We start from the raw sequence: 17,034 nt of genomic DNA, 5'->3' as shown, positions 1-17,034 counted from the left end.
AAGGCACTGGAGAGCTTCTTTCTCACAGGAGACAACTGAGAGTACTGTATTATTTCAAATAATCACAGTGGACAGGTCTGGTACACGCCACTGCTTCCCATCCAACATGATGGCTCCTTCATCAAGCCATTTTGCTTCACCTTTGCCATGCCCTTGCCCGAGACTGGACCCACATGGGCTGCCATGAGCAAGAGCCCCTCTCCCCACCATCGATGAACTCACCTGTATTCCTGTGTCTCTAACATTGATCTTGGCCCAGAAAATTTCCCCTTCTGATCCGAAGGTCTGCAGCCACTTGGAGGACTGAGTGTGCTTCTGAAGCTTCTCTTAGAGTAACTATGGTTGGGATCTAAGAAACCATGTCTGCCCCAGAGCCACCACCTGTCAGTGTTGGTCTCCATGGCCTAGGGGACTGCAGCTCCTAGGGCATCCATGGTCTGGGTGGATGCCTGTCCAGTCTGAAGCTGCCCCTGAACATCAAGGCCTCAGCTGTAAAGTGGTTCTCAGCTGAGTTTCCTTTTCCTCCCTCCAACCTGCCCCCATGAGCTCCTGGACACTCACAGTGTGAGAGCCCCTGGACACCCTGGCGTGAGAGCCCCAGAGGAGGGTGAGGCAGCCCTACCCCCTGTCATCCAGTTCCTCACTGTCTAGCTCTCCTGGCCTGCACTCAGAACTGACATGGTCTGGGCCCTCTGCTGCCCCTGCTTGCCCCAGCTGCCCTCTCTAGCAGAGATAGCTATGGAGTAAGCAAAGCCCTGCATGTAAAGTGTATTGCCTTCTTGCAAGCTCTCATCTCACTCATTTTTAGGGGTTAACTCTTATCAATGACTCCTGTGTGTTGGCTTTGGGATGATGTCACATTCAAGAACCCCAAGACAATATCCAAAATGTAATCTAAAAGGAATTCCATTCTGTAGTCAGGGCTCAAGCAAGTCATTATGGAGAATAAACATCGGTAGGAACTCCTAACATTGACTAAATACTAAATCCTTGTTCCTTTCCTGTCTCCTGTGCTCATCTGGCACCGGTGTGGCTGCCTCACATTCATGAAGAAGAACCTCTATTCCTCGCCTTGGGAGCTTCCTTGGTCCTCCAAGCCCATTCTCCTCCTCCCCCAGGAATTTGCTACGTAGCTTGCCCCAGCTTCGCAGCAATAAGAAAGCTTTCTTCTTTGTAAGAGGAGAGAAGGCAGGGGCTCAATTCAAGATTTCTCTTTAGGGACCCGGGAGAGAGGGAGAAGTGAATATCCACCAAACAGTAACAACTCACCACCAGTTAGATGTTCTCCAGAATAGGTCTGGCCTCTTTATTTTATTAGTCACTAACTACATTTTCAACTGATGGTTGTGATGTTTAAAGTACCACATCAACACTCTCCACCCCAGCCTGGTACCCGATCCTGCTAGCTGGGCAGGCGGCTGCTCACCAACAAGGCTGTGGTGAGGCCGAGTGGGTGGACTTTGTGTGAAAGAGGCAGGAATGGCTGCAATGACTTCATGGCTCTGCCTTCTGTGCAAGGGCCCATTCATCCAACCATTCATTCATTCAGCCAATCAACCAAAAGATCTTCTGTGCATGCTTAGTCCAGGCCTCAGCTGAGAGGAATAAGCCTCAGTCCTCATCTGCAAGGTGCTCACCTGCAGTAGGGGAGATAATCATGTGACCACATTTAGACACTACATAATTTGGTGGCGTTACAACACAGTAGCAAGAGACCATGGGGCCACTGGGACAATACAACTAACCTTGATATGGAATAGAGATGTGTCAACCAGAGGCGGCTTCCCAGAGGAGGTGATACTTGATCTGTATCAAAAAAGAAAAAATGGGGGCAGGCATTTGAAGCATCCAATACCAAAGTGTCTGAGTTGGAGTCTTCACTCCACTTTCAATTCCAGCTTCCTGATGACAAGCACCCTGGGATGCACTGGTGGTGGCTCAAGTAGTTGGACTCCTTGACCTGTATTGAGTTCCTGGCTCCTGGCTTTAGTTTGGCCCATCCCTGACTGCTGTAGGCATTAGGGGAAATAAACCAGTGGATGGAAGATCTCTCTCTTTCTCTTTCTCTCTCTCTCTTTTCTCTCTCTTTCTCTCTCTCTCTCTCTCCCTTCCCTCTGCTTGTCTTTCCAATAAATAAAATTTCACGTAAAGATAGAAGTCTTTCAGATAAAGAGCGGAGAATAGGTATTTCAGGAAGGAGTCACAGAATGGGCAGTGTCAGTTAATGTAAAGAAGGCGCTACCTGGGGGTAACGATGAAAATTCGGAAGAAGCTGGAGGTATGTGACCCAGATGCAAAAATGTGAAGGACCTTCAGAAACCTTCGAAGTGGAGAAAAAATTAAAAATTCAATCATCTACAATCACCTACATTTATTTAAATATTACGTAAAGTAAGACATGGTGGAAATCCCCCTCTCCCTCCCAAAGCCACACCCCATCAAGGGAAGCACTGCTAACAGTGTGGTGAGTGCCTTTTCCTAAAGGAATGTAGGTATTTATATGTGTGCATATGTAAATCACATTTTAAAAAGAAAAACCCAAGGCTCCTATGTCTATTGACCACAACTTTAGTTTTTTTCAGTTCATAACACGTTTTTTCAAGTCCGTTTGTACAGCCCTCTTGTAATTTTTAACCAGCCAGGAGGAACCAGTGAAGGACTTCAAGCTTGGGAATGAGTGGATCAGGTGGTTTGCGTAGAGGCTGGGGGCGGGGCAGAAGAGGCCCTGGGCGGAGTCCACTCAGGGAGGAGAGGACGCGAACGCTGTGGAAGAGGACACAGGGTGAGGTTTGAAAATGGTTTCCCAGGCGGAGTCTGCAGGATTGTGACAGGGGACAGGGAGGTCGTGACAGTGGTGGGCGAAAGTTCATTTCGCTCTGGGCGACAGAAGCTGCTCAAAGCGGCTCCAGAAGAAACGTTTCAAGGGAGGATTCAGGAACCAAGTACAGCCAGAATGGCCTGGAGCCCAGGACCAGAAAGCTCTCTTTAGTAGAGACGGCTGGCCCTCGCCTCGCCTCCCCTCTGCAGGTCTGCTTGTCCCTGCAACCGGCGGCTCCACGCCGGAAGCTCTGCCTTAGATCAGGCCAACCTGGTGTACCTGCGATCAAGTTCTGGGGACGCCTGGCCAGCGTGTGTGCTCCGAATTTCCCGGTCATACAACACTGGTGGAAAACCTCTAGTCTGGGTCCCTGAGGCGCCATTTCCAGATTTCTGGGAGAGAGGATGTGATTGGCCCAGCCGGGTCTGGTGCTCACTCTAGTCCAGTCAGCTGTGACCGCAGTGGCCGGGTCTGGTGGTCACTCTGGTCCAGTCAGCTGGGACCGCAGTGGCCGGGTCTGGTGGTCACTCTGGTCCAGTCAGCTGGGACCGCAGCGGCAGAGCCCAGACACAATAAACATGGCGGGGGCCCAGCCTCAGTAGAGGAAGTGGAAGGGGAGGAGGGAGAGGGAGCAGGTGATTTTGTGGTACCCCACGGCACAGGCAAATCAGGTCTCCTGTTTCTCTCTTGCCCCCTGGCTTCCAGTGCCACTGGCGCGGGTCCCATCACTACCATCCCCGTGTGAAAGGGCCAAGGGAGGGAGTGACTTCGTCCCTCGCCCTCACTGGCGCGTGGCCTCCCTCCTCCACAGGACCCCGTGCCGCCTGCCCGTCCCCACGGCTCAGAGCCATTTAAGCAAATCCAGATGACAAGACGTGGGTCTCCCGGGAAATGGAAGCCAAAGCTGCGAAATATTGCAGCGGAACCGACTCCTGGTTTGTCATCAGAATGAGTAACTGCCAGTGAGTTGTGGTTTCATCCTCGTATTTCCATCCCGATTTGGGGGAGGAAGGGGCTGGGAAAGCGCTGACGGCAGGAATTTGGATCCGAGGGAAGCGGGTCGTTTGTTGTGTCTTCCCCCATATTTAGCTACCCGTTGTTAGGCAGTTCCGCCCACCCATCAAAAACTCCCGCAGTGGAGCGCTCCTCACCCCACGCAGGACGGCCCAGAAGGGGAACCTTGGCTACATTCAAAGCAACCTGAGGCCAGTCACATGCGAGTTCTGTTTCTCACTCCTCCGACTCAAAGTCCGATTCCTCCGCGGGCGTGGGGCTCCCTGGAACCCTCAAACCTCAAGATCAGCCCAGGAGTGGGTGTGAAACCAGAGCCGGCGTGGTCCGTCCTACCAAGTCCTGGCTCCTCTGTTACTATCTTAGTTCTCCACCACAGCCTCAGCAATGTTTGTGCTCTCTGCCTACTTGTAATAATAATTTATGGCTGTGTTTTCAAGAGAATGTTTTCCGTTTTGTTTTTACTTCCCTAGACAAGCTAAGGAGGTAGGCCAGGACGCAGGACTTGCTTGAGACTCGGAAGACTTTATATCAGGCCCCAGATCTGCCGAGGACTAGTGTTGTAGCCTTCAGTAAGTGACTTTGCTTCCTTCCCCCGGCTCCCATGGCTCGAGTTAGATTTCTATTACTGTATCCATCACATGCCCGCGGCCACCAGAAAGCTTCTGAACTTCAGGTTAGGCTTTTGCCTGTCTGGTAACAAGCGCTCTGCCTAAGACCAATAGCAAATGTCCCAACATATGAGAATTTAACATCTCAGTCTATGGGACAATTATATCAAACTGTAAATCTTAAGCAGGACAATTCATGTTATTTGTAAACAACAAAGGATGATAAAGCAGATCTTTTAGGTGATAGATAACTTTTCAAAAATATGTGATTCTAGGAGCCGGTGCTGTGGCATAGCAGGTAAAGCTGCCGCCTGCTGTGCTGGCATCCTGTTGGCGCAGGTTTGAGTCCCGGCTGCTCCACTTCCAGTCCAGCTCTCTGCTATGGCCTGGGAAAGCCATGGATGATGCCCCCCCTGCACCTGTGTGGGAGACTAGGAGGAGGCTCCTGGCAGCTTCAGATCAGCTCAGCAAGTTGCTGCCATCTGGGGAGTGAACCAGTGGGTGGAAGACCTCTCTCTCTCTCTGCCTTTGCCTCTCTGTAACTCTGCCTTTCAAATAAACAAATAAATCTTTTTAAAAATATGTGATTCTATTAAATTATTTTTACTTCATATTTGAAAAGTTTAAGGTAGGGGTCTTGGGGGAAAAGAAGATTTCTCACTCGCAAGATTTTATTGCTCACACACTCACTATTTCTACCATAAGCCTCTGTTCTCACCTGTGGTATTCTCATCCAGCTGGTTATATTGTTTAGTGATTGATATATTTGCTGTAAAGGATGATATTTTAAAATCAGGTTTTCTCGGCCTCTGCACTACAGACATCTGAAGTCAGATAATTTTTGTTGGGGGGGGGTGGTTCCTGTATATGTAGGATTTTAAAAGCACCTCCTGCCCTCTACCCACTAGAGCCCAGTAGCAGCCTCCCCTTGTAGCAACAGCCAAAGATGTCTCCAGACATGTCCAAGTGTCTCTTCCTTCCCTGTTGAAATTTTGACTTACACTTTTTTCCTTGCATCTCTGTTATGAATTTCCTCAATATTTTAAATGTATGAGCTTGGGTTGTTTTTTAAAAGATTTATTTTATTTAGTTGGAAAGTGAGTGACAGAGGAAGAAGGAGAGAAAGGGAGAGAAGAGATCTTCCATCTACTGGTTCACTTCCCCAATACCTATAATTACCAGGGCTTGACCAGGCTGAAGCCAGGAGCTAGGATCCAGGGTCTCCTACGCGAGTGGCAAGGACCCAAGCACTTGAGCCATCATCTGCTGCTTTCCTAAGTGCATTAACTGGAAGTTGGAGAGCAAGTGGACAAAGTGGGATTCAAACCAGCACTCTGCTATAAGATGCTGGTGTCATAGGCAGAAGCTTAACCTGCTAAGCCACAACAGTAGCCCTGCGTGTGGAATTCTGACGTGTTGCCAAATAAGACAGCTCTGAGTTCTGCTGAAAGCACCCATCACTGACTTGGGTATGAAGACATGTCTGTCCTTCGATACATCTGATCACTAGAGAAAATCTCCTGGCTTGCCAAGGAAATTTCCCCTAGCCCAGTCATTCTAGCCAAAAATTTAAAGATCAATCTTAGAATTCCATTCACTGTTTCTTCCAAGAAGCAAGTGAGTGTGTTTCCCTGGGCTGGGGTGGCCTCCTTCACAGAGTTCCTGGGGTGATCACATAATCCAGGCTGCACTTTGAGCCTCACTGCCCTGGGGGAAACGTAGGTTTATAGCGTGTGTACAGCTGGGTTTAGTCACTTAGAATTTCCACCAAGCGCAAGTCTCTTCAAATGAACTCTACCTGCTTCCCTTATTACAGAGGTACCGTTACTCCTCACCACCCTGCCTTTTTCTGCATTGAGTGTCTTCAGAGACTTACCCCAAGGCACAGGGAATGATATAAGCTTTCTGTCCCCATGATGGGTGGAGCCAGTGTGACAGTCTTCTTGCTACTGTCAAGATGTCTTCTCTCCTACTAGTCTCTTGTTTGCCCTGCTTTAAACAGCACTGAAGCCTGTGGTTTTCCTGGCATGTTCTCCAAGGTGCAACAGCTGTTAATAGCCTCTACTTGTTTGCCTATGAATGTAGTTAAAGCTAAAATGACTGCATACAAATGCTGCTCAGTCTTCTGGATACCTGTGATACTGGCACTCACTTAATAAATGCCTCTCTACCTGCTAGAAAGGATGCTGTGCCATCAGTTCAAAATGACCCTAGGTACCATGCACACAGCTCCTATTTCTGCTTAAGAAACCACAGTCTTAGAGACAGCAAAGCATGGGACTCTCTGTCATCTATTGCAATGCACACATTGAATGCCCAGTATCTGGCACATAACACTTCTGCAGTTGCTTTTGGCAAGTAAGTCTGATAGCCCAAGACTGCTGTCTTTACAAAACAGTTGATATTCTAAAAATGAATTGACAGCTAAGAAGACAGGGGAGTAGATCATAGGATCCCATCTGAGGAGGAAATTTGGGCTGTTTAAAGTATCCTACACATTTCAAAACAATTTCTCTTCTCATTGACAACTACCACCACCACGTTAAGCACTTACTTAGTGCTTTATATATATTATCATATTGGAACTTCATGACAATTCCAGTGAGGTTTTATTGGGAAAAAAAGTCTTACTATCTCTATTTTGCAGATGAAGAAGCTGAAATCCAGAGATGTTATGTAAACTTGATCATGGACACACAGTTGTTTTGTAACAAACTTAGGAATCTGTCCAAAGTCCAAGAATGTGAGATAGCAGATGTCAGCATCCAGATCACGGATTTCTATGAAACACTGAAGCAGAGTGAAGCGCTTCTGGTCTAATTCCCACAACTATCGCATTAAGAAAAGAAGTCCTAAAAACATCTCCTGAAGCGGTATGAAAAATACAAGATAAACAGTTGTTAAGATCTGGATCTTAATCCCTACCTCACAACATTCTAGCTGAATGAACAGGGACAATTGATTTCTCATACTGAGCATAGGTTCCCTCACCTAAAATGGCATTATGGGGCTATTGTAATTATGTGTTGACTATGATGCTCTACAAAAATGTAGTTTGGCCATAAGTATTTCCCAAGAGTTTCATCACCAAATCATGGGAAGAACCTGGCTCTTCCCTGCTCAAGTAAAGTTGAGGCTGTCCAAAAGCTATGTTCTGTTTCCCATCTTATCAGCAATGACACATGGGGAATGAGTGTATCAGGCCATGGGCTCTAATAAGCTGACCACACTTAGAACATAGTAACCATAAGGAGAGTACAAACAGAATCAAGGGCTTGTCTCCAAGTGGCTGGCCAGCACCCAGGAGCTTGGGAATACTGGGTTAGCCTCAGACTGTGGCTGGAAGGAAAAGTCTCAGCTCCAAAGTTAGTTGCTTCCACAAAAGTAAACCAAAATGAGTCATGTGAGGATGGAGAAACCACCAGAGACAGCTTTCCATGTGAGGACCAAGATAAGGAATAAAAGCTGGAGAGAGAACTCTTAAGAACCTGGGTGGCTGATGTTTTCATCTGAGTGAGTCAATGTGCAAGATGTGTGGCAGAACATGTGATGTGAGTATGTGTGTTCATGCTCATTTGCAATGGAGGAAAATTTTGAGTATTTTTCTGCTTCCTCTTTGATTGGTTTGCCCACTGTTCCTTCACATAGTCTTAATAGACTAGAAATTTATACAATATTATTCTTAAAGAGTGAGCCTATATTAATTATATTAGTTAATATTACAAAATCGCTCTTTAAAAAGTTTAGACCAATTCAGTGTTTTTCTTGCAAACAGGGTATAAGAGGTTCTGTTTTCTTCACCAATGCCAATGTTTGGCAATATTATTATTTCTATTTTAATGTTAAAAGTAATACCTACATGTGATGAAATTAGTGTAATAAAGTACAGATAGTACTATAGTACCATTTAAATAGCATAGTACAGAACACTATGAGACGTCTCCTTCTCTCTTCAGTCCACTCCACTCCCTATTGTAGCCAACTTTAACCAATTCTGGTTTCACTTTTTTGGTAGTTAGCACAGAATATTAGGTAATATGTTTATACCACTGTTTTTATTTGTCAACTGTTGATAGTATCTATTGACTCCTGACATGTGAATGTAACCAGTGCATGGCCAACTGCTGTGTGCCCACAGTAGGTAAATGTTGGGAGTGAAGGAGGAGGGTGCTTCAAGCAGGCATCCTGATAGCTAACCCACTCTCCATTCTTACTTTCCTTTTCCCTTAACCTAGAGCTTAGCACTGTGTTAGTCAAGGTCCTCCCTAGACACAGAACCAATAGGTATATTGGAAAATAAGTAGTATAAGGAATTCTCTTATGATACCAAAGCTGAGAAGGTCCATGATCTTCCATCTGCAAGCTGGAGACCAGCAAAGCTGGTGGTGTCTCCAGTCCCCTGAGAACCAGGGGATCCAGTGCTGGAAATCCCAGTCCAACTCAAGAGGCAGGCAGGAAGCCAGAGGGGCGAGCTCTCCTTTCTGCACATTTTGTCCTACTCAAGTCCTCAACAGACTGGATCCCACTCACTCACCCACATTCAGGAAAACAATCCACTTTACTGAATCCATTGCATCAATTCTAATTTCATGTAGAAACCCCACACAGACACAACCAGAGATAGTGTTTGAACCAGGTCCCTCTTGCAGAGGTCTGGTTGATTCACATTAGCCATCACAGTGCTCTCCAATGCCCTTGGGGAGCTAGCTCCCCTTCCCAGAAAGGTGGCTCTCTTCCCATTCAGCATTCTCCCCTCACTCAGACCCTACTTATCCCTGTGTGGTTTATTTGGCAACACAATACTATTTGTTTTCTATCTTCCAAACCCCACCTGCTGCACTCTGTACCACTGTGGATTTTGTACATCTTACTGCCATTTCAGTGGGCTTTTTAGTGGGAGAGAAGGAAATATGTGGACCCACTTCATTCTCTGGATTAGAATTCCCAAATGGTACTGTTAAACATTTTAAACTTTGGGAGCAAAAACTTCATGTCTCGTTTTTACCCTGCCTTTCTGTAATTATTAGTGAGGCTGAGTTTGTCATATTTGGTTAGCCATCCAAATTTCTCCTTCTGTGGACTGCCTGCTTATAGAATGAATGATTCTACATGCCAGGCAAGTCCAAAAGGGATTTTACTGCAGCTCTTGGCACAGACATCTTAAGTTGCAGAGGTACCTGGGAATTTTTTTTTTTTTTTTTTTTTGAACAGGCAGAGTGGACAGTGAGAGAGAGAGACAGAGAGAAAGGTCTTCCTTTGCCGTTGGTTCACCCTCCAATGGCCGCCGCGGCCAGCACGCTGTAGCCGGTGCACCACGCTGATCCAATGGCAGGAGCCAGGTGCTTATCCTGGTTTCCCATGGGGTGCAGGGCCCAAGCACTTGGGCCATCCTCCACTGCACTCCCTGGCCACAGCAGAGAGCTGGCCTGGAAGAGGGGCAACCGGGACAGAATCCGGCGCCCCGACCGGGACTAGAACCCGGTGTGCCAGTGCCGCACGGCCTTGTGAACTTTTAATTTCTGTGAGCAGTGACTCTAATTCTTCTGTGAGTTATTAACCTGCGAAGTAAAAAAATTAAAAAAAAAGAACTGTTGAGAAAGTAAGAGAACATGCTCCCCGCTCTGATAGTCTCTCCTTAAGTCACGTGTCCATCCTGCCACCCACCTGACTTCTGACCCCCACACATTTCTCTGCCTTCAGAGTTGTCCAGTGTGGAACTTATGATGGGAGCCACCTCCGCTCGCCCATAGAAATCCTTCAGGACGTGCCAGGCTAGTACCCCTTCCTGAGGCACGTGAATGTGACACGAAAGGCCCAGAGTTGTACCAAGTCCCAAAGCTGGTGCTCACAGGGACAGGCAACCGAAACCCACTTTGCTACTAACCTAGTGTAAGGAGTTAAATGGTGCTTAAAAGACTCCACTTTGACAAGTTTTTCAGATTTTCCTCTCTTGGAGCCCCACGCCTGATGCTGTGGCAGGAGGTTTCTGACTTAAATAACTCTTGCTATGCTCTCTGTCTGCCGTGGAAATTCTTCTAGGTGAGACATGAACTGAGGTCACCTTCGTCACTGTGTCCCCATAACACTAGCACCCCCTTTGCAGCTCAGAATCATGCTCATGGTGGCTTATGTCAGCAGCTTGAGGACACCTTGGACAAATCTCTTTTGCCAGCCATTGCTGAAAATTAGCCCTTGGGGAAATGAAAGCCATGATGCTGGAAAACTTCAAGTCATATGTGTGCGTCTTGGAGGCTTATTTTAAGGAAGACAAGGAAATTTAATGCACTCATGCAATGAAGTAGGCAGAGCTGGGGATTCGGGAGCCACATCCTCCATCTCAGCCCGGCCAGGACGCCAGGGACGTGACTCTGTGGCAGAAAGCTTGTGCAGCCGGGGCTTGGGAGGGCCTCTTCCTGCACTTGCCTAATGCACTCACAGTCTTGTGGAATCTAGGAGGGAGGAGGAGGAGGAAGGGGAATGGTGGTGGCCTTTAATGAAGAAGGAGAGGTGCTTGGGAAGCCACAAATTTGATCTTCAACCAACTCGTCACAGGAAGAAATGCTACCTATGGAAACTCAGAATGCAACCCAAACAGGAAAAGCCCAGTAAGATCACAGATTCTTGGAAGTTGGGGTGGGGGTTGGGGGGAGGGCTCTTTTGCTACCCTCAAGGCCAAGGCCCATAGTAGGTATCTGTATTAGTTTGCTAGGGGCTGCCCCAGACTGGGTGGCACAAACAATAGACATTTTTTTCTCAGTTTCTGGGGGTCCAAGTTCAAGGTGTTGCCCAGGTTGGGTTCTGGTGGGGACTTCCTGGCTCGCAGAGGCCACCTTCTCGGCATGTCCTCACATGACCTTTCCTTTCTCTGCGTGCAGAGACAGCTCTGATGCCCCTTCCTCTTCTTGCAAGGATACCAGGCCTTTCAGAGGAGGGCCCCACCCTATGACCTCACTGAAATTTAATTATCTCCTCGAAACTCCCGTTTCCAAATATGGTTACCTCGGGGATTAGAGTGGCAACATGTGGATTTGGGAATGACGTAATGCAGTCCACACTGGTACTGAATAAGTGCCTAAGGTCAATTAACTAGTTATTACCCTGACTGCTTTCTAGCATATACAGGAGCACTAATTTTTAAGTCACACTGTGGAGGAATGTGGCTTAAGACTCTTTCTTGTCCTTCTTACTCCTTCCTCAAAGTGGATGTCGTTGCTAATATGATTGCACTAACAGGGTCACAAAGGGTGCCAGGGACTCACTTCCCATTACTCAACCAATATCCATACGTCCATGACCAGCCACCACCCCATCCTCACCTTGTTGTGGGTTAGGCTGGGCCTAAAATAATATTCTGGGTTTTTGTCTTTTACTTAGAGAATAATTCTGAGTACCGGCACAAACAGCATGCAGCCTGATAAGGCTTATTTACAAAGTGAGGATACACGGGCACACGAGGGCTTCATTTAGGGGTAGTGGACCAGGAAAGGTGAGAGGGGACTTTTATACTCTGCTCACAGACCACTGAGGGACATTGGCAACGTACAGGCCATCCCCACTCAGTGAGACATGAGGGCACTACAGACGGTTGTGGGAGATGGAATTAAAGGATATGTGAAAAAGTTCATGGAAAATGCATATTATGGAGAAACTGCACATGGATTTCAAACATGTTTTGCACCAAAATAAACATATTTTATAGCTCCAGTTTCCATGAACTTGTTGAAGTCCACTCATAGGCGCCGTGAGAGGAGGGGCCTACCAGGTAAGAGAGCACCGAAGCAGCTTCTTCCATCTCTGAAGGAATGAGAAGGCTTCCCCAGGAAGAAGAAGGTTCTCAGTCCTGATGCGGGAGTCAGACACCCGGAGGAAGAGGGGGGCAAGAGGCATGCCACACCAGGCAGCAGGGCTTTCTAGCTCCAAAAGAGCAGAACAAGGGTGGCCCCTTTGCAGCCCTCTGTGTGGCTGGGTGTGCTTTGAGGTAGAGTATCAAAGTGGCAGGTTGGGAGAAAGGCAGAGAATGAGGGGCCAGCATTTTGGCATAGTGAGTAAAACCACTGCCTCCAGTGCCAGCATCCCATATAGGTGCCAGTTCAAGTCCCAGCTGCTCCATTTCCAATCCAGCTCCCTGCTAATGTGCTTAGAAAAGCAGAGGAGGATGGCCCAAGTCCTTGGGCCTCAGTACCTACGTGGAGACTCAGATGTAGCTCCTGACTCCTGGTTTCAGCCTGGCCCAGCCCTGGCCATTGCTACCATTTGGGGAGTGAATCAGCAGATATGGAAGATCTCTCTCTCTCCCTCCCTCTCTCTCTGTAACTTCGTCTTTCAAATAAATAAAATAAATATTAAAAAAAAAAGTGGAGGATGAGCCTGGACAGCAACCTGGGGGCCAGATCCCAGGGGAGCATCTTTCAGGACTGTTAGGGAATCTGCATTTTTACACTAAGGGAAACAAACAGGTGGTCACTGAAGAACCAAAGTGACTCTATTTTAAAACAAACAAACAAAAAAAGCAGCCTCCGTTTCCCATAGCGGACACGAGTCCTTGTAAAAGTAGGCATTCAGGCATTCCCAAAATGTCAAAGCTTACCAGGGACAGCTAGCTCGGTAGACCAAGGACAGCACAGTAGAGATTGCTAAACAAAGTAACTCCCTGCGCCCAGAGCTCCTGTGCTGTATGTAACTCTTTTTTCCTGCTGATGTAGCCCTTTTTTCCTTTAAAAACTCTCCCAAACAAAGACCAGGGCCTCACTCCTTCCTCCGCTGTGCTGGTTGGTTGGTTGCTTGGTTGGATGGGGTCCCTGTCGCAGCTTGTACTCCTGAATAAACCTTGCTTTTGTAGTTTGGTGTGATCAACTCTCTGGGGGTCTCTGTGGGGATCTAACGATCTGGGCACAACACACTAAGGGTTGTAGGTGAGAGAGGCCCAGGGACTCACCGTCTAGATGAGTAAGAAAGCACTGGGGACCTGGGCCGAGGGGCTGGGACAGGAAGATACTGACATGATCCAAGAGACCAGACTTCAACTGGGAGCACGGGCAGTGGGGGTGGGGCAGGGGGTAAGAGCAAGAACTGTTGAAGAGGACTGGGCTGGGCTTGTGGTTGAGTGGGTACTGCCGGTATAGGCCGGAGCTTGGGCCCAGAGGTGAGGACAGCACCATTCACCTGGGTGGGCCTGGGTGGGAAGAAGAGTGAACACACTGTTGGGGTGTGCTTAGTCTAGGGGCCTACAAATCTCCAGCAGAGAAGTTTGGGTTCCAGGGTCAAGGACTCAGAGGAGAGGTCTGGCTTGGTGATACGGCTTGGAAGCCCCTGGCATAAAGGGGTGGTATTTGATAGCATGGAAGCATGTAGGGTCACCTGTGGGAGGAGGCAGAAGTCTGATGTCATTTGACAGTTGAGGAAACTGAGGCTGGTCCAAGCTCTCACCGCTGGTGCACAGCAGAGCTGGCTGGGGCTAGGCCTTCCGACTCCATGCCCTGCATCCTCCCTCCATTTCCAAAGCTGGAAATGAGCCTGGGCTGCACCTGGGAGCCAGCAGGTTTTAGCTCTGTAGTTCCTTTGCTTTCCCTGAAGGAAACAACAGCCCTAGGTAGGTAAAAGCCTGGGCAGGTTACTCTCAGGAGGCTGGGGTCCAAACACCCACCTGGAAGATAGGCTGGCATGGGGTAGGCAGAAAATGCACACGTTTGCCGGCATACTCACCCTCTCTTCTCATCCTTGTGGCTGCCCTGCAGGGCGTCCCACACTGCCCTGCCTCCTTCCCCAGACTCTGCCTGCGTCAGGCCCTTTGCATACCTCCCCTCTTTGTGAAATATGTCTCAGGCCCATTCTGTCTCCATTCTAGAATCGTAGTTCTCTCGTCGACCATGTGACAAAGCAACTCCTGCTAAGATGGGGACTGATTGGTCAGTGAGAATTCCATCCCATGGTGCCCTCTGCTTCTAACCAGAATTCCTGGAGACGTGTAAGTAGCATCGCTGAAGGCGCAAATATCGAGCAGTTTTGTTGCTCATTGAGGAAAGCATAGGCGTATAAGCAGGAGAGGAAGCAAAGGAGAAAGCTGGGGGCCAGATCGCCACGGGTGCGTTTCGTATCGCGTTAAGCTGTTTGGATTTCAGTTTGCTCAACATGGTGAGGCTGGGGCTGCTGGCTCACACACCCTGCTTGTTCTGACAACTGACGAGAACCTGGAAGAACCACCGGTATGCCCTTGGCTGCCGGGCCAGGACGGAAACCCACTCTGAAAGCATGTTTACCCAGGCGCAAGTTGCAAACTCCTTTGGGTGAGGGAGGGGTTCTCTCCCTTGGCAAAATGTAATTTGCTATTTCCAAGTTAATAAAAAGAGAGGGGAAAAAAGCTGACAAACAACAAGTAAAAAGTCCTCTAAAGGAAGTACAAACTTGGACAGAGTGAAGAACATTTGCAAAAGAGCCTGTCCCGCTGTCTGGTTCCAGCCTGGCCAGAGTGAAGCCACAGTGACCCCAGGGTCATGGCAGGAGGAGGCTGCTGGGGTTTGGGTTTGGAGGAGGCGTGGGGCAGCAGTGTCTCCCAAGGGCTGAAGCATGCTGCCCGCCCCTCTCCTGGAACCCTGGGGACACTGCTGGACCGCAGACGGTGGTGCAATATCAGCCCCGTTCCTGCGCTGCAGATGGCAGAGGCCAGCGCCGTGGGGTTGAGGGAAATGGAGTTCGTGTACGCACAAGCTCTGCTTTAGGAGTGGAATCATCAAGGCGTCCAGCTTCACTCCCACCAGTCGGTGCCTGAATTCCCTCAGCAAACATTCTCGCCAAGCGGGCGGCGTGAGGCCAGGGCTTGAATAACCCCTGTGACAAAAGGGAGCCTTTTGTGTATTTGGACAGTTCTGCCTGGAAGGGAGCTCTTACTGAGCTCAAACGCCCTCGTTACTGCAAGCGCTCCGCGGGGGGTGATCCTTTGTCCATGGAATACATCTCTGCCCAATCCAGGTGTTCAGACCCCAGCTCTGCTACAGTGTGGATGGGCCGCCCTGGAACTCCAAGCACAAGCAAGAGGGTACATTTTAAACTCAGTCACGTCAATAGTCACATCAAATGTAAGTACTTTAAACATCCCGATTAAAAGGCAGAGATTGTCAGATTGGATTAAAATTTTTGAAAAAGCAAAATACAACTAAATACTGCCTCCAAGAACCCAATGTATGTAAAAGACACGAGTAAATGAAAAGGTAAAGGATATAGAGTAATCAGAAGATGGCTAGAGTGGCTATATCAACATCAGAAAAAGCAGATGCTATTGCATAGAATATAACCAGAGATGAAGAGAATATTTGATTTGATTATAAAGGTGTTGAATTATCAGAAGGATACAGGAATGGTAAGTGTCAATTTCCCTAACTGACCCTCAAAGTAAATGAAACAAATGTGGATAAAATTACAAGAAGAAATTGAAAAATCCACAATTATAATCAGACATGTCAACACCTCCCTCTTTGTAGATGATAGAAGTAGAAGCAAATATGGGGGCCAGCCCTGTGGTATAGCGGGTAAAGCTGCTGCCTGCAGTGCCAGCCTCCCATACGAGGGCCAGTTCGAGTCTCCCAAGTCCTTGGGCCCTGCAGCCATGTGGGAAGACCTGGAGGAGGCTCCTGGCTTCTGGTCTTCGTATTGGTACAGCTTTGGCCACTGTGGTCAACTGGGGAGTGAACCAGCAGATGAAAGACCTCTCTCTCTCTCTCTGCCTCTCCTTCCCTCTCTATGTAACTCTGCCTTTCAAATAAATAAATAAATCTTTAAAAAAAAAAGAAGAAAGCAAATATGTAGAAATATTGAGAGCCTGTTTGGAGGTTCTAGCAGGGGAGCGCAGCTACTCATATACCCTTGACAGGGTATATACTTGACAGGGTATATGAGTAGCTCTCTAGCTACTTCCTCTAGCGGGGTAGGTCGTCCTCTTCCACCGAGTGCGCAGCTTCGGGAGGGACGCACATGGAGCTGTGAGGGAGGAAGGGGACACCCGCCTAGCCAGCCAGATCAACCAAATCAACCCTGGCTATCAATGGGGTGACAGATGTCACAGCTAGATCGCCCTCACATCCAATAATAACTGGTGAGTATAAAACATAAAAAGGATAGTTAAAACATTGGCTCTACAAAATAACCTTTAAATTGTAATTGCTGCTGAAAATAGAATCCTCCTATACTTAAGGAAAACTGGTGCCATTACAAAATGAGACCTTGTGCCATAAATGCAGCTAAATATAAATATTAGTTCCCAAATTAATGCTAAGTAGGAAAACTTGTAGTAACCAGTGTCATTTCATTCTAAATTATGTAGTATGATCAAACATGATCATCTAGAATTTTTATATTTTTCTTTGTACAAAGGTTGTGTATTCTGGGTGTTTTTTAAAAGGGAAATATTTCAAATCCCACAAATTGACACTTTCTATATCAATCTTCAATGGACTAAGCTTTTTTTTTTTTCTCAGTTATCTCTGAAATTTCTTTAAATTATAGACTTAACAGAGAAACTGGATTGCTTTTGTATATAAGACTGCTGCCATCTGAAATGCTGTCACAAATACTGGGGGGGGGGTTATCTTGTATATGATATTC

At 47.7% G+C, this 17,034-nt stretch overlaps 2 long non-coding RNA genes across 2 annotated transcripts; one reads left to right on the top strand and one right to left on the bottom strand.

Moving 5' to 3' along the window:
• Positions 1 to 1,275: 1,275 nt before the first annotated feature.
• Positions 1,276 to 14,843, bottom strand: LOC127493417 (uncharacterized). The gene is made up of 4 exons (XR_007923540.2): positions 14,143 to 14,843; positions 2,243 to 2,320; positions 1,746 to 1,806; positions 1,276 to 1,637 (listed from the first exon to the last, which is right to left on the bottom strand). It is a non-coding gene; the product is annotated as an uncharacterized lncRNA (long non-coding RNA).
• Positions 2,634 to 4,983, top strand: LOC103350119 (uncharacterized). Its single transcript, XR_007923541.2, has 3 exons — positions 2,634 to 2,782; positions 3,630 to 3,780; positions 4,716 to 4,983. It is a non-coding gene; the product is annotated as an uncharacterized lncRNA (long non-coding RNA).
• Positions 14,844 to 17,034: the final 2,191 nt, after the last annotated feature.

Source organism: Oryctolagus cuniculus, chromosome 7 (genome assembly GCF_964237555.1).
Source record: "Oryctolagus cuniculus chromosome 7, mOryCun1.1, whole genome shotgun sequence".
Taxonomy (NCBI): Eukaryota; Metazoa; Chordata; class Mammalia; order Lagomorpha; family Leporidae; genus Oryctolagus; species Oryctolagus cuniculus.
This window is presented reverse-complemented; position numbering and strand designations above follow the sequence as displayed.